Source organism: Felis catus, chromosome C1 (assembly GCF_018350175.1).
Source record: "Felis catus isolate Fca126 chromosome C1, F.catus_Fca126_mat1.0, whole genome shotgun sequence".
Lineage (NCBI taxonomy): Eukaryota > Metazoa > Chordata > Mammalia > Carnivora > Felidae > Felis > Felis catus.
The window spans coordinates 58563018-58587203 of record NC_058375.1 but is presented as its reverse complement, the minus strand read 5'-3'; the positions used below and the strand labels follow the sequence as shown (position 1 = coordinate 58587203).

General features: G+C 37.8%; 1 long non-coding RNA gene across 3 annotated transcripts in view; it reads right to left on the bottom strand.

Moving 5' to 3' along the window:
* Positions 1 to 24186, bottom strand: part of LOC109502390 — a 214209-nt gene that overhangs the window by 90600 nt on the left and 99423 nt on the right. Inside the window, exon 4 of one of the 3 annotated variants that reach the window (XR_006584388.1) lies at positions 7238 to 7392. The exons of the other annotated variants lie outside the window; for them this stretch is intronic. This is a non-coding gene — a long non-coding RNA (uncharacterized LOC109502390). The remainder of the gene's footprint in view (positions 1 to 7237; positions 7393 to 24186) is intronic. 3 annotated transcript variants of the gene reach the window in all.

The window sequence follows — 24186 nt, the reverse complement described above, 5'->3', positions numbered from 1 at the left end:
GTTATCTAATGAAAGGAGTAGACAGCATGCACGAATTAGTGGAGAATTTGAGGATGAACAGATGGGGAAGGTAAAGGGTAAGAAAAAACCAAATAGCAATGCTAAGAAATAAAAATCACAGTAGCAAAGATAAAGAATGCCTTCAACTGGCTTATCAGCACACTTGACACAACCAAGGATAGTTACTAGATATCACCCAAACTAAAACACACAAAGAAAGAGCTAGAAAGGGAAAGCAAAACAGAGCATGCAAGAGTTTTAAGACTCCAACATACATGTAATAGTAATTTCAGAAGAAGACAGAGAAAAAGAGTTGAAGAAATATTTAAAGACATAATGGCTGAAAATTCTCCAAAAAGATTAAAGGTATCAAACCACAAGCCTTGGAAGCTTAGAAAAACACAGAAAGGATGTAAAAATTAATAATTAAATTAAATTAACACATCTAGACACGTGATACTGAAAATGCTAAGCACAAAAGATAAAAAGAAAATCTTGAAATCATCCAGAGAAAAGGCACATTATATAGAGAAAAAAAAGATAAAAACCACACCAGACATCTTGTCAGAAACTTCCCATGTCAGAAAAAGATAGAGTGACATTTTTAAAAAAATATTTAAGTGACATTTTAAAAAAATATTTATTTCTTTATTTTGAGGGGTGTCTGGGTGGCTCAGTTAGTTAAGCATCCGACTTCTGCTCAGGTCATGATCTCATGGTTCTTGAATTTGAGCCCCGTGTCGGTCTTTGTGCTGACAGCTCAGAGTCTGGAGCCTGCTTGGGATTCTGTGTCTCCATCTCTTTCTGCCCCTCCTCCCCTCGTGCTCTGTCTCTTTCTCTTTCAAAAATAAACATCAAACAAAAAATAAATAAACAGATAAATAAGTAAATACATAAAATGTTTATTTATTTATTTTGAGAGAGAGAGTGAGCAGGGATGAAGGGGGCAGAGATAGGGAAAAAGAGAATCCAAGCAGGCTCCACACTGTTAGTGCAGAGCCCAATGTGAGGCTCAAACTCACGAATTGTCAGATCATGATCTGAGCCGAAACTGACAGATGCTTAAGTGACATTTTTAAAAGGCTGAAAGAAACTGTCAATCTTCTATATCATGAAAATATCATTCAAAAATAATAAGGAAACAAAGACTCTCCAACAAACAGCAACTTAGAAAATTCATTAAAAGCATACTGAAAGACAAGAAATGTTAAAGAAAATTCTTCAGGAAAAAATACTGACAACACAGAAGTTCAGACCTACACAAAGAAATGAAGATCCCTGGAAATGGTTAAAATAAAGATAAATATAAAAGCCATTATTTTTCTTTCTCTTTTAATTCCTCTAAAATATCATTGACTCTCCAAAGTAAAAACAAGCAATGTATTTTGAGTTTAAAACACATGTGAAATCAAAATATATGAGAAAACAATAGCACAAAAGGTGAACAGGAGATATTGATAAAGTAGACTGCGATTAACTTAAGATGTATATTGTAAACCCAAAGGTAATTATTCCAATAAATTAACATGAGATGTAGAAAAAATAAGTCAATAGTAGAGATAAAATATAATCTTAAAAAATACTTAATTCATACATAAACCAGAACAGAAGAAAAAGAGCAAAAATATACGAAAACAACAGCAATATGGTAAATATTAATGAGACCATAACAATACTTAGAGTATATAAGTAGTAGGATACATATGACATAAACACAAAAATTCAAATCAGATATTGTCTGATTGTATTAAAAAACAAAACACACTATGTATAAGGAACCCATTATTAAATATAAATACTTAGAAATATTACAAGTAAAGGCGTATTAAAACATATAGTATGCACACACTAACCAAGAGAAAGCAACAGTAACTATATTAATATCATACAATGCACAATTCTGAGAAAAGACTGTTATGAGGGAGGAAGAGGAGTCTTACATAATGATAAGGGGCTCAATTCACCAAAAAAGACATAATAATCCTATAGTTACGCACCTAACAGTAAAGCTTCAAAATACATGAAGGAAAGAATGAAAGGAGACATGAACAAATCTACATTTATCATTGGAGACTTCAGTACTCTTCTCTAAATAACTGACAAAACAGGACAATGGAAAATCAGAAAGGATATGGAACCTCTGAATATCACTAAAAATCCACTTGACCTAATCGCCACTTATAGAACATACAACCAAAAAGCAACAGAATACACATTCTTCTCAAATACACATAGAACATTCACCATGTTAGCCCATATTTGGGTAGATAAACCAAACCTCAACGAATTTAGAAGAACTTAAATCATACAAAATATGTGTCATGATCATAATAGAATTAAACCAGAAATCAATGACAGAAAGATATCTGGAAAATTAGAAATTAAGCAACATTCATCTATATAAGCCACATGTCAAGGGAGAAGTCACAAAGACTAAAGACTATTTAGAGATGTATAATAGAAACATCAATGACAGCTGCAAGATGTGACAAAGCAGTGCTTGGGGTATGTTTATAGCATTAGATTCTAGAAAAGATGAAGAGAAATAATTACATCGAACCAGACCAACCAAAAAATATATATAAAACACAAATCTTAGTTGCATTTGTTGCCATTGCATTTTTGTTTAATTTTCCTTGAATGATTTTCTGCTCCCTGCCATCAAATATCCTTAACTAGAATAAGGATAGACACATAATATAAACAACCCTGGAAAAATACAATCCCACGGGAATATTAGGATTCATGTTTAGTTGAAACGATTTAGGGAGAATACATATTCAGTTAACTTAATTTGTTTCATTTAAAACAAATTAGTCTCCACGGGGAAAATGTGCCTATATGAATATACTTCTTTTTGTTTAATGCTGATTTTATTTTTGAGGGGTTGGGGGAGGGACAGAAAGAGAGAGACACAGACTCTGAAGCAGGCTCCAGGCTCTGAGGTGTCAGCACAGAGCCCGATGCAGGTCCAGAACTCACAAACCAGGAGATCATGACCTGAGCTGAAGTGGGATGCTTAACCAACTAAGCCACCCAGGCGCCCCAATGAATATACTTCTTAATGAACTGGTATTACATTTTAAATTAATACTGCTTAAAGTAATGTTACTAGAGAATAATTGAAATAGAAGAGGCCATTTTTTTAATTTCATAAATTCTGCAGATGAAATCATTTTACACAAAACTACATATTTCTATAATTTTTAAGTTATTTGACTACTCTAAGGGGAGAAATAGCTAGTAAAGAGAAAATGAGTGGTGTTTGGAAATGATAGGGGAAGCTACAATAATCCTAATACGCTAATCAGTCACCAAGATGTGACAGTCTTTGTACCATATCTTAGCAAGGAATATGAACAAGACCAAAAAGCAGTATCTTCAATCTAGAGATACCAATCTAATTAAAAAGACAGGAATGCTTCATGTAGATAAAACCAGAGAACAGAGACAACATTAGTAGGGGATTTTTGAGAAAACAAAAAAACAAAAAAACAGGGGGAAAAAAGTTGTATGAAGAGATAATACTAGAAAAGTAGGTTATGATCATTAAATGTTAAAGTTTTGAACAATATTCTGTAACAAGGATAGATTGTTTAGACTGAAAATTCTAGCCACTTTCCTGTGGGCCTCTATGACGGTTAACTTTATGTGTCAGTTTGACTGCACAACAGGAGACCCAGATCAAACATAATTTCTGGGTATGTCTGTAAGGGTGTTTCTGGACAAGATTAGCATTTGAACTGCTGGACTCAATAAAGAAGACTGCCCTTCACAAAGTCACTAGGCATCATACAACCCTTTGAGGGCCTAAATACCACACAAGGTGGAGGAAGAAGGGATACATCCCTTTTCCCGCCAGCCTGCTTGAGCTGAGATCTCATTCTTCTACCCTTGGACTGGAATTTACACCATCAGCTCCCTTGGTTTTCAGGCCTTGGAGGTGGACTAAAATTCAGCAACTGTCTTTCCTGTATCTCTAAGTGGCAGATGGCAAATTGTGACACTTCTTGCCTCCATGATCCTGTAAGCCAATTTCTCACAATAAATTGCATTCTCTCTCTCTCTCTCTCTCTCTCGATATCTGTATATATATCTATATCTACATATAGATATAGATATAGATATCTATAGATAGATAGGTAGATATCTAGATCTAGATCTAGATATCACCAAATCTGTATCTATGTCTATATCTTTGCCTATGTCTCAGTCCTGTTTTCTAGAGAACTCTGACTAATACAGCCTTTTTTATCCACTTGCCTCTTAGTGGCTGCTCTTTTGAATATACTTGAACAATAGCCTCACAAAGAAAGACACTATCCCAATCCAGTGTTTTTCCTGAGACTCACTTCTACATTAAATAAGATTTTTGAGAAAGACCTAGCACCTCACTATGCTCTCCTTCAAGGCTGTCACTTAAATTTTCTTGCTTCAGCTTGGGGGTATACTAACATTAGCCTAACATTCCCATTTCTTTAAGACTCAAGATTGTGAGATTCAGTCAATTTGAATTTCAGGCCATTGGCAGAGAGCACCTCTCATACCAAATTGTATATATAGTAGATGAAGTGCAAAAAAAAAAAAAAAAGTCTCATAAGTTGGTGACTTTCTTTGTTATAAGACTAACAAAATGATTGATTTGACCTGCACAGCTAGACCACTGGACGTTCTGTGGGTCCAACAACATGGTAGAGGTCTGTCCCAGTCTAGATATGGTTTAGTAGCATGTACTGGTCAATTGTGACTTCTAGGAAAGCCCCAGTTACCTGGTAAGATTAGGCTTGGAGAATACTGGGATGTAGGGATCTACCTTCTTCCTGTTACCTTCCTGCTTCCCCAAGAGAGCTGCTTGCTAGTGTTCCATTTCCCTTACCTCCCTTTCTTTACCACCCATTTTTCCAAGAAGATAAGTACTTTCTCCCACCCTGTTTGAGAACTTTTGTGAAAGACAGGAACCAACTGCCAATAGCATTATTTCTGAATTCGTGTTAGCGACATAAATTATAATATATATCACCAACAAAGTGGATTTAACCAATAATGCAAGTATGATTAATACTGGGCAAAAAAATTCTGAATATATTCATCATGTAAATAGATTAAAGTAAAATAAAACATGTGACACAAAATGCTAAAATGATGAAGAAAGACCTTCACCTTCAGTAAACTCCAACACTTACTCATGATAGAAACTCTTAGGGAGCAAGAGATGAAGTATCTTTTTTTTTTTAAACTGGATAAAAATGTCTGCTAAAAATCCAGAACAAGCATCATGTTTTATGGTAAAAGATTGGAAGTATACTCCTTAGTAACAGTAGCAAGATAAAAATGTTATTTACACCACCACTACTAAACAATTCAAATTGGAAGCCCAGTCAGAATAATGAGCTAAAGAAAAGAAATATAAATTTAGGAAAGCAAAGGAAGCAATTATTCTTTGTAGATGATATTATCTATAAAGAGTGTTCAAGAGACTCTACAGAGAATCTACGAAAACTAACATAGAGTTCAGAAAGCTATTGGATTCAATGTACATAAAATCTGTAAATAAATGGTGATATATCACATGTATAGGTGAGAAGAATCAATATGTTTTTAAAAAGCCAGGCCTTTCCAAAACTCCAACAATATTTTTAGCAAAATTACCAAGCTGATAATAAAACTCACATGATGAGAGGAAAACAAAGAATAGAGAAGTACATTATGAACAGCAACAACAAAGAATAAGGAAGAGGTGTGGGGAGGACTTGTAGCAGCAAAGATCAAGAAAGAGAATTCCTAAGGTAATTGGAGCACAGCAATTTTGGTGTAGGGATAGAAATATAGAATACAGGTCTCAGAACAGAGCCAAGCATTTATGAAAACCTGTGAGAGATATGGTATTATAAATCATAAGAAGAAAAGGTGCATGTATGTGGGGGAAAGTATATAAATGGAAAAAAATAGAGTTAAATGCTTATTTCATATCCCACATGAAAATAAAACATAGAGTCAATAACTATATACAGAAAGACAAACCTTTAAAACTATTATAAGGAAACCGAGGGGTGAAGTTCAAAGGAAGACTGTAGGGGAACAGGATAGTTTTTGACTTTCCAAACTCCCCTACAGAAGAGACAAAGCAAACAGTATAGCAAAACAAAGCAGCCAAATCTAAACAAAACGAAAACAGCAAAACTAAACAAGTTCTCTCTGACAACCCCAACATTGAGGAACTGAGAGCAAACTGACTACAACGGTTGTACTGGAGACTGTGAGGGAGTAAGCAGAGAAGGTGAGAAATTTCTCACAGCTGAGAAAGCAGAAGGACTCAGAAATTGAATTGCCCAAGAACCCCAGATTGAGGGATCCATTCTGGAAAGCTCATGGGTCCTTCTTAGAACAACACGAAAAGTGGGAACTGGTTTCACAGACTCCAAGCCATGGGTGAGTGCAAAGGGACAGCAAAAGGTCAGATGGTATGGGTCAGTTTGTACCCTATAAAATTTTTAAATAAAACAACTAAAGTTCCTTTGTAGGACAAAGACCAGCCTCCCGGAGAGTCTTCTGGGAGTAGAATGTAAACTGAGTAGGATAAAGACACTAGGACTAAATGAAAGAAAAGATCTAGGTAAAAGTACGGGAGGAGAACAAAGAAGGTGGGTCATAGAAGTGTAAATCATGTATTTGACCACTCTGCAATAATAAGATGTCGTTTTACAACTGTGAAGCTAGGAAAATGCTGGCCAACACTCCTCTTCTGAGAGTGTGTGGAAAAAAAATGATTTCACTTAAACATGGACAAGAGAAAACACTGTGATCAAGAGAGATAAAAGAAAATTATGCACAGAATCAAATAGGAAAACATATTTTGAAGAACATAGAATTAAACATCGTGTATTCACATAAGAATAGATAGGCAAAATTTAAAAATACAAAATAGATCCAATTTCATATGAAAATTTAGTATATGCCAAAAGCAGCATCTGAATCAGTGGGAAAGATAAACTCTTTAATAAATGGTATTAGAACACCTACAGGTCTATATGGGGGGGAAAGATTTGGTGCCTTTTTCATACTTTGCAAAGGATAAATTCCAGTTAAAATAGATATTAAAATTTTTAAAAATAAAACCACACAAATACTAGAAGAAATTCTTAGAGAAGAATGCACACTTACAAAATGAAAACATCCAGTATATTATCTATATTATATGCAAGTTCATTATAAAAACTATATAAAATTTGTTTTGTACCTTGCAATTACAGAATGACTTCATGTTTGTTAACTGATGACACTTTTTGCATTCATCTTTTGAGGTAAGTAGAGACATGGTATCATCCCTTGCAAAATACAGGAGGTGAGATTCAAGGAACCTGTCCCTGGTCATATAGCCAGGAATTAATGGAGCTGAAAAAAAAAAAGTTCATTGTGAATCCAGAAATACATGTTTCTCCTATTTCATCATGCTGTTTTTCCTTTTCTTTATGTTCTATATGCCTCTTAAAAATATTAGTTTCTTCCCTTTACTTTCCTTCCTCTTTCTTCCTATTTTACTTTTTTCTGGTTAGAGAGAAAGGTACTGTGAAAGATAGGTGGGGGTGCCTGGGTGGCTCAGTCATTTAAGTGTCTGTCTTTTGATTTTGGCTCAGGTCTTGATCTCATGGCTCATGAGATTGAGCCCTGCATAGGGACTAAGTGGGCTAAGTGTGTATCCAGCTTGGGATTCTTTCTCTCCGTCTCTCTCTGCCCCTCCCCTACTCATGCACGCACTCTCTAAATACATACGTACATATATACATACATACATACATAATTTTAAAAAAGAAAGATAGGTGGATGGGTACAAAGGAAGGTCAATGAATAGAGGCATAAATTACTAGATATAAAGACAGAAGAATAGAAAGATAAAGGGCTCGAAGATGAGTATGTAAGTGATATGTCATGGAAAAGAAACAATAAACTTATCTATTCTCAACCTGGACTATGAGGTGTTAAGGAGAGCCATGTTCTACCACTAACATTATCTGGGAAAATAATGATTAGAGTAGGCTTTTCTGCATTCCCACATAATCCTCATGCTTCCATAGTATGTCCAGAGAAGTAAAGGATGTTTTCCAAACAAAATTATATCATGGTTGCTGGTTTGTAGGAAAACAGAAAATAACAATTACTATTATTATTATTATTTCATTTCTGCTATACTATCTTATGATCAAACCATGACCATTAGTGAAGTATGGCTGTGGCCCCCACTTGTCAAAATGCTAAGGATGATTTCCTAACTTGGGTATGAACTGTGGATGATTGTTTCTGGCAATGACACATTATTGATCACTTGTTGTCAAGAGTAATTTGCCATTTATTGAAGTTACCAGGAATAATTTGCTTTTACTAACAAGTTTTGTGAGATGTAATTCTTTGGTCTTGGCTCCTTCAGTTAAAACATGTTATCTATTGTTATTCCCAGGATCTTTTTGAGAGGCCCATAAGCAATTTCAATAACCATTATGGCTGGTGGAATGATTGCACCCGCCAGCCTGATAATCAGGCACTGATTTTGTGTGGTCTGCTGAGGAAGAAAATGTGTTTCTTCCATTCATTCAGACTATCAAATGTTGTCTTTGCCAATTGCATTTTGAGTCATTAACAGACACTGATTGTTATTACAGAACAGTTACTTAGCTGTGCAATTGCCAGATTACTGTGTCTACAATATTGAGTACAGAACATGACTTCCAGCTAGAATTGTGGTACTTGGCTGTGCTGTAGAGATGAGGCAGTTACTTCATGAAGTGATTGCCTGAGTCTGTGGATAGCCTCAGGAACTCAGCAAACAAACCTATAACTCAATAAGTGTTAAGTTTACACAATAGAAGTGCATCAGGTTCATAATCACTGGGCTCTACTTTTTATTCTCCTACTGTTCAGATGTATCTAAACAACAAAGTCAAGCTAAATATCCAGATAATTTATCTATGACATGAGCGAAGAACCACTAGTTTTTCTTTGCCCCATAAAGAACATTTGGGCCTGAAAATAAATAGGGCAATTTTCTCAAAACTGCATTTCTTTTTTTTTAAGTTTATTTATTTATGTTGAGAGAGAGAACGTGCAAGTGGGGAAGGAGCGAAAAGACAAAGGGAGAGAGAAAGAATCCCAACCAGTGCCGCACCACTAAGGCAAAGCCTAATGCAGGGCTCAAATTCATGAACACAAAGATCATGACATAAGCTGAAGTTGGATGTTTAATTGATTGAGGCACCCAGGTGTCCCCAAAACTGCATTTCTTAAATCTCTTAAACCCATAGTGACCAAGAGAACTTGAAAGTAAATAGAGAGGCAAATTTATGGTAGGAGTCCCTAGAATTTTTCTTTTTTTGTTAGATAATGCAAAAACAAGATTTCAATATGGGAAAAAATAGCCTTTATGTATCTCTGCATCAATCATTGAGTGTTAACTCTGTCCTCAGTACACATATATCATCATTTCTTATATTGATAAACATAAAGATTGGTTATTATCAATCAGTCAGTTAGTCAGTGAGTCTGTCAGCTGGTCAGGATGTTATTCCCAGAAACAAGGATGGCTGGATAAAGCTTAAAAGAACCTTATATTTAGGGGCACCTGGGTGGCTCAGTCAGTTAAGTGTCCAACTTCAGCTCAGGTCATGATTTCATGGTTGGTGAGTCTGAACACTGCATTGGGCTCTGTGCTGACAGCCAAGAGCCTGGAACCTGCTTCGAATTCTGTGTCTCCCTCTCTCTCTGTACCACTCCTGCTTGTGCTCTGTCCCTCTTTGTCTTTTAAAAATGAATAAACATTAAAACATTCTTTTAAAGAAAAGAAAAGAAAGAAAAGAGGGGCAGAGAGAGAGGGAGAGAGAATCCCAAGCAGGCTCCACACGATTAGCACAGAGCCTGATATGGGGATCAATAGAACCATGAGATCATGACCTGAACTGAAATGAAGAGTTGGATGCTTAACAAAGTGAGTCACCCAGGCTCCCCAAAGATCTTCTAAATTGTATGTTTACTGAGACCTCTATTTCCAGGAAAATGGATAAATAAATTTTTCCTTTTCCTCCCACCAAGTAGATGGACCACATATGAAAATGACCATAAGAAGACTCTAAAAAGTACAGAGAAGAGGAGAGAAGAGGAAGACTGGTTAAGAACCTTGAGGCCCATGGAATAACCCATGGTGAGTTTCCCTTTCTATCTCATATATCCCAAACCTGAAGTTGAAGAAGTCAGCAACCTGGAAAAGCCAATGGACAGACACACAAAAAGCCCCAACTTTTTTTGGTCTACTCTTTTAGCAAAAAGACCAGAAAAGTCACAGTCAAGCAGGACAAAAAACTTCTAGACAACAACTGCTTTACTATAGCCAAATCACCGAATAGCCATGGATCCATCCACACCCACACCACCAAAGGCTGAATGGGGAGCCTAGGCTTCCATCCATGATAGGCTATCACAAGATGTCTCACCACTCCTACAAGGGTACTGTCAGAGAAGACCAAGTAAGGAGTCAGGAACTTCATTCCTGATCATCAATAACAAGCATACTTCCTCTTCCTTTCCCCTCGACTATCAGTGAAGACCATGCGGTGAACCAGAACTCCCATTTCCAATCAGCAATAATGAGAAGCTCTCTCTTCTGGTATCATTAGAGAGTAACAGTAAACCTCTATGTGGTAGTAATGAGGTGGCACACCCCCTCCACAGCTTGAACAATGCCAGAGAAAGCCAGCTAAAACTGAATGCTTAAACAATAACCACAGTCTCATAGTACAACACAGATTCAGGTTTCAAAAAAAATTACTTCTCACACCAAAACACAGAAAAATCTCAAACCGAATAATAAAAAAAAATTAGATGCTGATACCAAGATGACAGAAAGTAGAATGATCTGACAAAAATTTTAAGCAGCCATGTTAACCATGCATTAATCAACAATTATGAACCTACTGAAAACAAGTGAAAAAAAATAGAAAACCTCAGCAAAGACATAAAAGATATAAAGACAAATCAAATGGAAATTTTAGAACAAAAAAGTATAATTGTTTAAGTACAAAGTGTAGGGGTGCTTGGGTGGCTCAGTTGGTTAAGTGTCCAACTCTTGATTTTGGCTCAGGTCATGATTTCATGGTTCGTGAGTTCAAGTCCCACGTCAGGCTCTGTATTAACAGCACAGAGCCTGTATGGGATTCTCTCTCCCATTCTCTCTCTGCCCCTTCTTCTCCCCCACTCATGTGCATGTGTGCACACACACTCTCTCTCAAAAATAAATAAAATTAAAAAAAAGAAGAAATACAAAGTGTAGTGAATAGACTAGCCAACAGAGTGAATATGACAAAGGAAAGAATCCATGAACTAGAAGACAGAACAATAGCAACTATCTAAGCTGAAAAAAAGAAAAAGTAGGCTAAAGTTAAAAAAAATTGACAGAGCCTAGAGACCTGTGGGACAAAATATCTAACATTCACATTTTCAGGGTCCTGAAAAGAGAGGAGACAGAGGACAGAGCTGAACAGTGCTTGAAGAAATGATGACCATAAACATGCCAAATTTGGAAAGGACCATAAACCTATACATTCAAGAAGCTGAATGTACCCCCAAATAGTGTAAATTTAAAGAAATTCAAGCCAAAAAATACCATAATTAAATTTCTGAACAATAAGCAAAGAAAAAAAAAATCTTGTAAGCAACCAGAGGGGAAAAACACCTTCCCTATAGGAGAGAAATAATTAGAAAAATAAGAAATATCTCATTAGAAACCAGTGTAATGAATGAAAAGAAGTATTAGCACATGATCCTATACCTACAGAAAATGTCCTTCAGGACAAATCAAGACAGTGTCTGATGAAGGAAAACAAAAAATTTGTCACTAGCAGATACATCCTAAAAGAATGCCTAAAAGAACTTTTGTAAAAGAAAGGAAATGATAAAAGAACTTTGGGACATCAGGAAGAAAGAACACAGTAAGCAAACGTATGAGTAAATATAGGGTTTTTTTTTTTCTCCTCTTGAGTTATCTAAATTATGTTTGACATCTAGAGCCAAAATTGTTAACACCCTCTGTTGTCGTTCTAAATATATAAAAAGAGGAAACATGTTAGACGATTAGAAATGGAGAGGGTAAAGAGATATAAAGGAAGATAAGATTTCTGTACTTCACCCAAACTTGTAAAATGATGACATCCATAGACTGTGGTAAGTTACGTATATACAGTGTAATACATAATGCAAGTATTAAAAAAGCTTTACAAGAAGATATGCTCAAAGACATATAGGCAAACCTATATGAATCTATAGAATTCTAAACAATGTTCAAGCAACCCATCACAGATTGGAAAGCGAAAACAGAGAAATTAAAAAAAAAAACCAGTACAAACACAATAAAAATTAAAATGGCAGACGTAAGCCCTGGCACAACAATAATTACATTACAATACATGATCTGAATACATTAAAAGAGATTGACAGGGCAAATTAAAAAATACCCAACTATATGCTATCTACAAGAACCTCTCTTTAAAGTAACAATGTAAGTAAAACCTTGGTTTGCAAGCATAATGCATTCCATAAACATGCTTGTAATCCAAAGCACTTAAATATCAAAGAGAATTTCAAGAACCATTGGCTCAGTTGTGATCATGTGATGTTCGGCATCACGTGTTACTCATATTGCAAGCCATCGTCCATTTATCAAGTTAAAATTTGTTAGAGATGTTTGCTTGTCTTGCAGAACACTCACAGAACAAGTTACTTGCAATGCAAGCTTTTACTATAGTCAGGTTGAAAATAAAAGGATGGGAAAAAAACAAACACTAATCAAAGGGGGAAAAAGGGAGCTGGATAACATCAGATAAAGTAGACTTCGGAGCAAAGAAAATTACCAGAGGCAAAGAAAGATGTAATATAATGATAAAAGGCTCAATCTATCAAGAAGACATAAGAATCCAAGATGTATTTTCTCTACATCAAACATCAAAGCTACAAAATACATGAAACAGAAACTGAAAGAATTTAAAGGAGAAATAGATAAATCACACATATAGCTGTAGACTTCAATACCTCAGCAACGGTACAATAGCTAGACAGAAAATCAGCAAGGATATTCAACAACGCAACAACGCCATAAACGAATGTATTTGGTCAGCATTTATAGAAACCCTCCCCCCAAAACAGAAAATGAAGTATTCTTTTCAAATAACCACAGAACATACACCAACATAGACCATAACCTGGAGCATAGAACAAAGCTTAACAAATTTTTAAAAATTAAAATCATACAGCGTGTGTTCTCTGGTAACAAGAGAATCAAATTAGAAATCAGTGACAAAATATAATAGGAGAAGAACTATATATTGTAAACTAAATAACATACTTTTAGATAAAACATGGGTCAAATCGGAAGTCTGAAAGAAAATCAAATACATTTAACTGAAAGAAGACAAAAACATAGCATTCGGGGTTTATAAGATACAACTAAAGCAGTGCTGAGAGAGAAATTTATATCATTTAAATGCATATATTAGAAAAGAGAGTTTCAAATAAACAATCTAGCCTCTACCTCAAGAACGTAAAAAACAAAGTTGAAACAAACTCCAGAAGAAGGAAATAACAAAGATAAGGGCAGAAATTAATGAAGTTGAAACCAGAAAAAAAGCAACAGAGAAAATCAATGCAACAAAGACCTGGCTTTTTGAAAAGATCATTTAAGTTGACAAACTTCTAGCAAGTGTGACAAAGAAAAAATGAAAAGATACAAATTGCCCCTACTGGGTAATCAACAGGGGATATCACTACAGGTCTTAGAGAATCAAAAGGATAATTTAAAATGGTACAAACAGCTCTGCACTCAAAATTTTGACAACCATAAATAAATGGGTCACTTGTTCAAAACACACAAACTACCACAACTTCCCAGTATGAGATAGATCATTAGAAAGGCCCTCAAACTATTAAGGAAATTTAGTTCATAGTTTAAAAACTTTCCCCCCAAATCTCCAGGCACAGATGGTTGCAATGGAAAATTTTATTGGAAGTTTAAAGAATTAACACTATATAGTTTCTTCCAGAAGATACAACAGGTGAAAATATCTCCAAATTCATCTTAGGAAGCTAGTATTGCCCTGATACCAAACCAGACTAAGACACTACAAAAAAAAAAAAACTATAGACCAAGATCCAAGTTCTGGTAAAACGGTTGTTGTAATGTTGTTCTGCATTGTACTACTACAAGATTCTACCAGTGGGAAACTGGTAATATGTAGAGATCTTCTTTATTATTTCTTATAACATGTGAACCTAAAGTATCTCAAAATAAAAAAAAATTTCACATACAAAAAATTGTTTTTTTGGGGCCTCATATTCTGAAATATTTTCACTGAATAAAATTATAAGTAATCATTCTTTTTCCAATTTTAATTAAACAAACAAATTTCTCAGTTGGAACCAACAATCTTTTCCCATATCAATACCAAGATGAAGAAACTGAGATCCAAAAAGTTGCATGTCTTGATCAAGTTTATGACACCTTTACTACTGAATTATGAAAGAAGTCCATGATGCCCAATTCACACTTTCTACCAAAATATCAGATTGAACTATATAAAATTACCAATATTGAGTCATTATTATCTATAAAAAGGTGCAACCCAGTGTATAATCTCTCATCATGGAAAAGACTTCAAATGTTGATGTATTTTCATTTTTTTATATATATATGAAATTTATTGACAAATTGGTTTCCATACAACACCCAGTGCTCATCCCAAAAGGTGCCCTCCTCAATACCCATCACCCACCCTCTCCTCCCTCCCACCCCCCCATCAACCCTCAGTTTGTTCTCAGTTTTTAACAGTCTCTTATGCTTTGGCTCTCTCCCACTCTAACCTCTTTTTTTTTTTCCTTCCGCTCCCCCATGGGTTCCTGTTAAGTTTCTCAGGATCCACATAAGAGTGAAACCATATGGTATCTGTCTTTCTCTGTATGGCTTATTTCACTTAGCATCACACTCTCCAGTTCCATCCATGTTGCTACAAAAGGCCATATTTCATTTTTTCTCATTGCCACGTAGTATTCCATTGTGTATATAAACCACAATTTCTTTATCCATTCATCAGTTGATGGACATTTAGGCTCTTTCCATAATTTGGCTATTGTTGAGAGTGCTGCTATGAACATTGGGGTACAAGTGGCCCTATGCATCAGTACTCCTGTATCCCTTGGATAAATTCCTAGCAGTGCTATTGCTGGGTCATAGGGTAGGTCTATTTTTAATTATCTGAGGAACCTCCACACTGCTTTCCAGAGCGGCTGCACCAATTTGCATTCCCACCAACAGTGCAAGAGGGTTCCCGTTTCTCCACATCCTCTCCAGCATCTATAGTCTCCTGATTTGTTCATTTTGGCCACTCTGACTGACGTGAGGTGATACCTGAGTGTGGTTTTGATTTGTATTTCCCTGATAAGGAGCGACGCTGAACATCTTTTCATGTGCCTGTTGGCCATCCGGATGTCTTCTTTAGAGAAGTGTCTATTCATGTTTTCTGCCCATTTCTTCACTGGGTTATTTGTTTTTCGGGTGTGGAGTTTGGTGAGCTCTTTATAGATTTTGGATACTAGCCCTTTGTCCGATATGTCGTTTGCGAATATCTTGTCCCATTCCGTTGGTTGCCTTTTAGTTTTGTTGGTTGTTTCCTTTGCTGTGCAGAAGCTTTTTATCTTCATAAGGTCCCAGTAATTCACTTTTGCTTTTAATTCCCTTGCCTTTGGGGATGTGTCGAGTAAGAGATTGCTATAGCTGAGGTCAGAGAGGTCTTTTCCTGCTTTCTCCTCTAAGGTTTTGATGGTTTCCTGTCTCACATTTAGGTCCTTTATCCATTTTGAGTTTATTTTTGTGAATGGTGTGAGAAAGTGGTCTAGTTTCAACCTTCTGCATGTTGCTGTCCAGTTCTCCCAGCACCATTTGTGAAAGAGGCTGTCTTTTTTCCATTGGATGTTCTTTCCTGCTTTGTCAAAGATGAGTTGGCCATACGTTTGTGGGTCTAGTTCTGGGGTTTCTATTCTATTCCATTGGTCTATGTGTCTGTTTTTGTGCCAAGTTGATGCATTTTCAAATAAGCATTTATTTAGTATCCACTGCATATTTAATTAAGTATAAGATGTTTCACTCTAGGGGCCCCTAGGTGGCTCAGTCAGTTAAGCATCTGACTCAATTTCAGCTCAGTTCATGAACTCACCATTCACGAGTAAAGCCCTGCCTTGGGCTCTGTACTCAGCTCAGAGCCTGCTTGGGATTCTCTCTCTCCCTCAGTCTCTGCCCATACCCCACCCCAACTCATGCTCACTCTCTTTCTTTCAAAATAAATAAATAAACTTAAAAAAAATTAAGATATTTCACCCTAAGGAATATGTCATTTAACTTTCCTCTGGTATTATTGTGGTAGAATCCACTCCCTAAGGAAAGAAAAAAAAAGAAAGAAAAGGAAAAAAAACAAAAACAAACAACAAAAAACTTCAAGGTAACCTGGCTATGCGCCTACGTGATGACATCCCTCATGACCTTGTAAACTGAGACTATTTAATCTGACTACATGTTTGTGTGTGTTACCATATATAGGAGACAAAAAAATAGAAAATGTATTTTTTAAAAACAACTATGCCACGGGATATTCAGGGCTCAATTCTGATATTCAGGGCTCAACCCAACTGAGTGGTGCCGGCAGGAATAATGTTGCTTCCTGGAAAGAAAAGCCTTGGTGTCATGACTCTCTGTGTGAGAATCCTGCTACATTACTAGTATTGTTTCCAGGACCTGAAATCCCTCAGGAATGACCCAAAGTTTCATTTCCCCCATCCAACCCTGAAGTCCTCCATATCTTGTGTCCTACCATGTTGATAGATTTGATGTCACTGGATGGGATTCTCAAAGCACCAAAGAAGCTGAAGGACTACCACTTGACCTATGCTCATCCAGAGGCTTGGCCCCTGGTCCAATCCAAAGTCTTCTAAGAAGCTCTAGGTCTAAATAAGTGTAAGACTCCCCAGGGCTTCTGAGAACCTCCCAGACTGAAAATTATTCCTAGTGCTCCTTTTTGTTTCAGACTAGGATTAACTCTAAGTGGCCAGGGACGGGTGCTGGAGAGGATGAGGCCCCAGTATCAACCTGTCCTGGGAGTTATTCACAATGAGGGGCATTTAGGCATTTAAAGAAAGAGTCCAGGGCCTTTCCATTAGGCAGTCTCAATGCCACCACAATGCATTGCTTCCTGGTGATCCTGAGAACACACTTCTACCTACCTACTTAGGTTCTTATTTGGCAGCTGCCTCTTCGTGGGCCATAATAAATACAGACCAGAACAAAGAACCTGGGTGCTCATCCCAGTTGTGTTTGTGAGCAACAGTGTGACCTTAAGCACCAACTTTATTTTTCTTAGCCTTTCTTGCTTGGCCGATAAAGTAGTGAAAATACTGAAATAATAATCTAATAAGATAATGCTATGTTTTCCAAACCAGAGTATGTTCATTATTCATGATATATGAGATGATTTTAGGTGGTCTGTGATCAATGTATTTATCTTAAGTACTTTTACCTCCATTTAGGAGAAGACAGATGGTTTCCTATTTACAGTAAATTCCCTTTAAAAAAATAAATGTGTGTACATTTTTCAAAATTTAAAGTCATTTAAAGGAAAATATTAAGTACATAATATTACAGGAAACACATGGATGTGACAAAAATAACTGTGTTATTAGAAACACCAAGTTAACAAATGTTGCACGTGTCAATGTATGAGAGCTTCTCTGGTCATTCCAACACTGTGATCAAAAGCAGTGGTGCATGCCTGAATTATCCATATGTCCACTCATCTTGACAAAATTTACGAGTTAATTGCTTCACTTTCCCTTTCTCTTTGCCAACGTATACAGTCCCAGAGCCTGCACTCACCAGAAACTTCCCTAGACTTCAAGATACATCACGTCATATCACATCATTGGCTTCCTGTGACTTTTAGTGTCCAACATAAAGTCGTTACCTTTATCATCACCTGAACTATTATCACCTCATGTCACCCCCTTTAACCACTCAAGACGCACGTCATCCTGGTTAGCACTCTGCTCACTGACCTTGTCTACCATGCTGCTGCTACTCTGCACGTGCCCAATTCATTCTGCAAGGTGCATTTCAAAACAGACTTGCGTCTGCAAATCTAGCAAACCACATCACTTTCATACGATTTATTAATTTCATAAGTTCCCTCACCCCGGCAGTGAAGAAAATAAACTATATTTAATTACAGGGTTAACTGAAGACTACACTGCTCACAGCCATCTCCCACATTCTATTTCTGTCAAGTGAGTAATGAAGTTGAAGGTCATGGTAGAAAGACAGAGATAAAGATGAACATCATTTCTTTTTCTTATTTTCTTCCAGTTATAATGCCTCTCTCTGAATACCTTGCCAGACAGAGATGTAGCAACAGCTTCTTGGATGCCAGAGGGCAAACACTACATTCACCCTGGACGTGATCAAGAGTATTTATTGACTGATTGCTATTACTCGAAATATCCAACTTATAAACTGCCTTCACGTAAATTGCTTTTATCTCCTTCGATTTTCATGAAAACTCTGGGAAATAGCTAACGTCACCTTCCTTTAATAGAGAAGGGAAAAGAAGCTTAAACGAGGCAACGATGTAGCTAATTATGGCAGGACTTGGGTTTGGGTATGCTGCCTCCGGGTCCAGCAGGTTTATACTCCTTACATATCTCTACTGAGAGGGTCTCTGACATAGCCATGGCCATAAAAGAGATATTAGTTAGGTTCACTATTCTTTGAGCCTCTTGAAACGAAGCAGCGAAGTTGATGTAAAGGTGCTTACTTGTAGATCAGATGGCTGACATCATCTGGCTTCTCTTATCCTCATCCTGTGGCTTTACTCCCCCATCCACTCTTCTCAGTGCCCTGGGCCTCCTTGCTATTCCTCAAACAGGTTAAAGCCAACTGTGCTCCCCACTGGCTGTCACCCCATCTGGAATTCTCCTCATGACCCCCTTTCTAAGAAGGACCTTATTGAAATAGCATCACTCCCTTCTCTTCTTATCACTTTCTCACGCTTCCCTGCTGTATTTTTTCCCATAGCTTTTATCACCATCTGGCATAGCATAAATTTTATTGATTTATTTGTTTGTTTGTTAATATGCCCTTCCCCACTAACATAAACTCCATTATGGCAAGGATTTTTTATTGCATTTACTACGTTGTATTCCCACTCCCCAGTGACTGACACATAGCAGACATATAAATGCTGGCAGAGGGGGAAAAAAAGAGATCAAGAAGAGCAAGAAGGGGGAGAGTGAGGGGAGGGAGGAAAGGATTTGAGTTCTGACTCCACCACCTAATTCACAGCTGGGTGAACATAAGTCACTTTACTTCTGGGACAGTTTCTTCCTCTGACAATGAACTGTTTAGATTCAGTCACCTCTAAGATCACTTCTGACATAATGCTCCATAGTTCTGTGCATTATGATTCTGTGTTTCCTTTGTTTACTGATTAGGTACAGGAGGATAAATCGTCATCACAAGGCAAAAGGCTGCACACATCAGGGAACTCCCCTTCCTGCTGGTATCACTTATTAGTGTGCTGAACACAGCTAGCCTGATTCTAGCGTATGAGAGACCTATGTGGCAGTTTTTGAGAAATTTCAGGAAAGCTACCACTTGATAAAAAGTATCTTTCCCCCACAAGTTTCTGTTGATGTTTAAAATTCTAAGGTGAACAGCAGTTCTGTGGACACCATCTCTTACCAAACTATAAAGGTCCCTCTAAAACCCTTATCAGTCTCGGATACATGTTAGGCCGCTCTGCAAAAAGACTAGGACTTTTGGAATCAAGAAAACCTGGATGGGAAGCCTGGTCTGCCACTTAGAACAGACTACCAGAACATGACTACCAAAACTTGAGCAAATGATTTATTTCTCTAAAACTTAGCTTTGTAATCTATAAAATGGGGATAATGATAGTACTTGTTTTATATAGATTTTCTGAGGATTACGTGACATTAAGTTTTTATAGAACTTAAGAAATGATCAATAAATTATAGTTAGTATATTGCTTTTAATAGTATAAGAATAATTTTATCGAGAGAAGCGGCAAGATGGCGGCTTAGGAGGACGCTGGGCTCACCGCGTGTCCTGCTGATCACTTAGATTCCACCTACACCTGCCTAAATAACCCAGAAAACCGCCAGAGGATTAGCAGAAGGGAGTCGCTGGAGCCAAACGCAGACGAGAGGCCCACGGAAGAGGGTAGGAAGGGCGGCGAGGCGGTGCGCGCTCCACGGACTGGTGGGAGGGAGCCGGGGCGGAGGGGCGGCTCGCCGGCCAAGCAGAGCCCCCGAGTCTGGCTTGCAAAAGTGGAGGGGCCTGACGGACAGTGTTCCGACAACAAGCGCGACTTAGCGTCTGGGAGGTCATAAGTTAAAAGCTCTGCTCGGAAAGTGGGAAGGCTGGAGGACAAAGGGAGGGAGAGCTGCTGAGTCCGCTGACGACAGAGCTCAGTTTGGTGGGGAACAAAGGCGCTCACCGGCGCCATCTCCCCTGTGCATCCCCCAGCCAAAACCCCAAAGAGAACCAGTTCCTGCCAGGGAACTTGCTCGCTCCGAGCAAACACCCAACTCTGTGCTTCTGCGGAGCCAAACCTCCGGCAGCGGATCTGACTCCCTCCCGCTGCCACAGGGCCCCTCCTGAAGAGGATCACCTAAGGAGAAGCGATCTAAGCCTGCCCCTCCTGCCCCCGTGCACCTTGCCTACCCACCCCAGCTAATACTCCAGATCCCCAGCATCACAAGCCTGGCAGTGTGCAAGTAGCCCAGATGGGCCACACCACCCCACAGTGAATCCCACCCCTAGGAGAGGGGAAGAGAAGGCACACACCAGTCTGACTGTGGCCCCAGCGGTGGGCTGGGGGCAGACATCAGGTCTGACTGCGGCCCCGCCCACCGACTCCAGTTATACACCACAGCACAGGGGAAGTGCCCTGCAGGTCCTCACCACGCCAGGGACTATCCAAAATGACCAAGCGGAAGAACTCCCCTCAGAAGAATCTCCAGGAAATAACAACAGCTAATGAGCTGATCAAAAAGGATTTAAATAATATAACAGAAAGTGAATTTAGAATAATAGTCATAAAATTAATCGCTGGGCTTGAAAACAGTATACAGGACAGCAGAGAATCTCTTGCTACAGAGATCAAGGGACTAAGGAGCAGTCACGAGGAGCTGAAAAACGCTTTAAACGAAATGCATAACAAAATGGAAACCACCACAGCTCGGCTTGAAGAGGCAGAGGAGAGAATAGGTGAACTAGAAGATAAAGTTATGGAAAAAGAGGAAGCTGAGAAAAAGAGAGATAAAAAAATCCAGGAGTATGAGGGGAAAATTAGAGAACTAAGTGATACACTAAAAAGAAATAATATACGCATAATTGGTATCCCAGAGGAGGAAGAGAGAGGGAAAGGTGCTGAAGGGGTACTTGAAGAAATAATAGCTGAGAACTTCCCTGAACTGGGGAAGGAAAAAGGCATTGAAATCCAAGAGGCACAGAGAACTCCCTTCAGACGTAACTTGAATCGATCTTCTGCACCACATATCATAGTGAAACTGGCAAAATACAAGGATAAAGAGAAAATTCTGAAAGCAGCAAGGGGTAAACGTGCCCTCACATATAAAGGGAGACCTATAAGACTCGTGACTGATCTCTCTTTTGAAACTTGGCAGGCCAGAAAGAATTGGCACGAGATTTTCAGGGTGCTAGACAGAAAAAATATGCAGCCGAGAATCCTTTATCCAGCAAGTCTGTCATTTAGAATAGAAGGAGAGATAAAGGTCTTCCCAAACAAACAAAAACTGAAGGAATTTGTCACCACTAAACCAGCCCTACAAGAGATCCTAAGGGGGACCCTGTGAGACAAAGCCCCAGAGACATCACTACAAGCATAAAACATACAGACATCACAATGACTCTAAACCCGTATCTTTCTATAATAACACTGAATGTAAACGGATTAAATGCGCCAACCAAAAGACATAGGGTATCAGAATGGACAAAAAAACAAGACCCATCTATTTGCTGTCTACAAGAGACTCATTTTAGACCTGAGGATACCTTTAGATTGAGAGTGAGGGGATGGAGAACTATTTATCATGCGACTGGAAGCCAAAAGAAAGCTGGAGTAGCCATACTTATATCAGACAAACTAGACTTTAAAGTAAAGGCTGTAACAAGAGATGAAGAAGGACATTATATAATAGTTACAGGGTCTATCCATCAGGAAGAGCTAACAATTATACATGTCTATGCACCGAATACCGGAGCCCCCAAATATATAAAACAATTACTCATAAACATAAGCAACCTTATTGATAAGAATGTGGTAATTGCAGGGGACTTTAACACCCCACTTACAGAAATGGACAGATCATCTAGACACACGGTCAATAAAGAAACAAGGGCCCTGAATGAGACATTGGATCAGATGGACTTGACAGATATATTTAGAACTCTGCATCCCAAAGCAACAGAATATACTTTCTTCTCAAGTGCACATGGAACATTCTCCAAGATAGATCATATACTGGGTCACAAAACAGCCCTTCATAAATTTACAAGAATTGAAATTATACCATGCATACTTTCAGACCACAATGCTATGAAGCTTGAAATCAACCACAGAAAAAAGACTGGAAAACCTCCAAAGGCATGGAGGTTAAAGAACACCCTACTAACGAATGAGTGGGTCAACCAGGCAATTAGAGAAGAAATTAAAAAATATATGGAAACAAACGAAAATGAAAATACAACAATCCAAACGCTTTGGGACGCAGCAAAGGCAGTCCTGAGAGGAAAATACATTGCAATCCAGGCCTATCTCAAGAAACAAGAAAAATCCCAAATAGAAAATCTAACAGCACACCTAAAGGAACTAGAAGCAGAACAGCAAAGGCAGCCTAAACCCAGCAGAAGAAGAGAAATAATAAAGATCAGAGCAGAAATAAACAATATAGAATCTAAAAAAACTGTAGAGCAGATCAACGAAACCAAGAGTTGGTTTTTTGAAAAAATAAACAAAATTGACAAACCTCTAGCCAGGCTTCTCAAAAAGAAAAGGGAGATGACCCAAATAGATAAAATCATGAATGAAAATGCAATTATTACAACCAATCCCTCAGAAATACAAACAATTATCAGGGAATACTATGAAAAATTATATGCCAACCAATTGGACAACCTGGAAGAAATGGACAAATTCCTGAACACCCACACTCTTCCAAAACTCAATCAGGAGGAAATAGAAAGCTTGAACAGACCCATAACCAGCGAAGAAATTGAATCGGTTATCAAAAATTTCCCAACAAATAAGAGTCCAGGACCAGATGGCTTCCCAGGGGAGTTATACCAGACGTTTAAAGCAGAGATAATACCTATCCTTCTCAAGCTATTCCAAGAAATAGAAAGAGAAGGAAAACTTCCAGACTCATTCTATGAAGCCAGTATTACTTTGATTCCTAAACCAGACAGAGACCCAGTAAAAAAAGAGAACTACAGGCCAATATCCCTGATGAATATGGATGCAAAAATTCTCAATAAGATACTAGCAAATCGAATTCAATGGCATATAAAAAGAATTATTCACCATGATCAAGTGGGATTCATTCCTGGGATGCAGGGCTGGTTCAACATTCGCAAATCAATCAACGTGATACATCACATTAACAAAAAAAAAGAGAAGAACCATATGATCCTGTCAATCGATGCAGAAAAGGCCTTTGACAAAATCCAGCACCCTTTCTTAATAAAAACCCTTGAGAAAGTCGGGATAGAAGGAACATACTTAAAGATCATAAAAGCCATTTATGAAAAGCCCACAGCTAACATCATCCTCAACGGGGAAAAACTGAGAGCTTTTTCCCTGAGATCAGGAACACGACAAGGATGCCCACTCTCACCGCTGCTGTTTAACATAGTGCTGGAAGTTCTAGCATCAGCAATCAGACAACAAAAGGAAATCAAAGGCATCAAAATTGGCAAAGATGAAGTCAATCTTTCGCTTTTTGCAGATGACATGATATTATACATGGAAAATCCGATAGACTCCACCAAAAGTCTGCTAGAACTGATACAGGAAT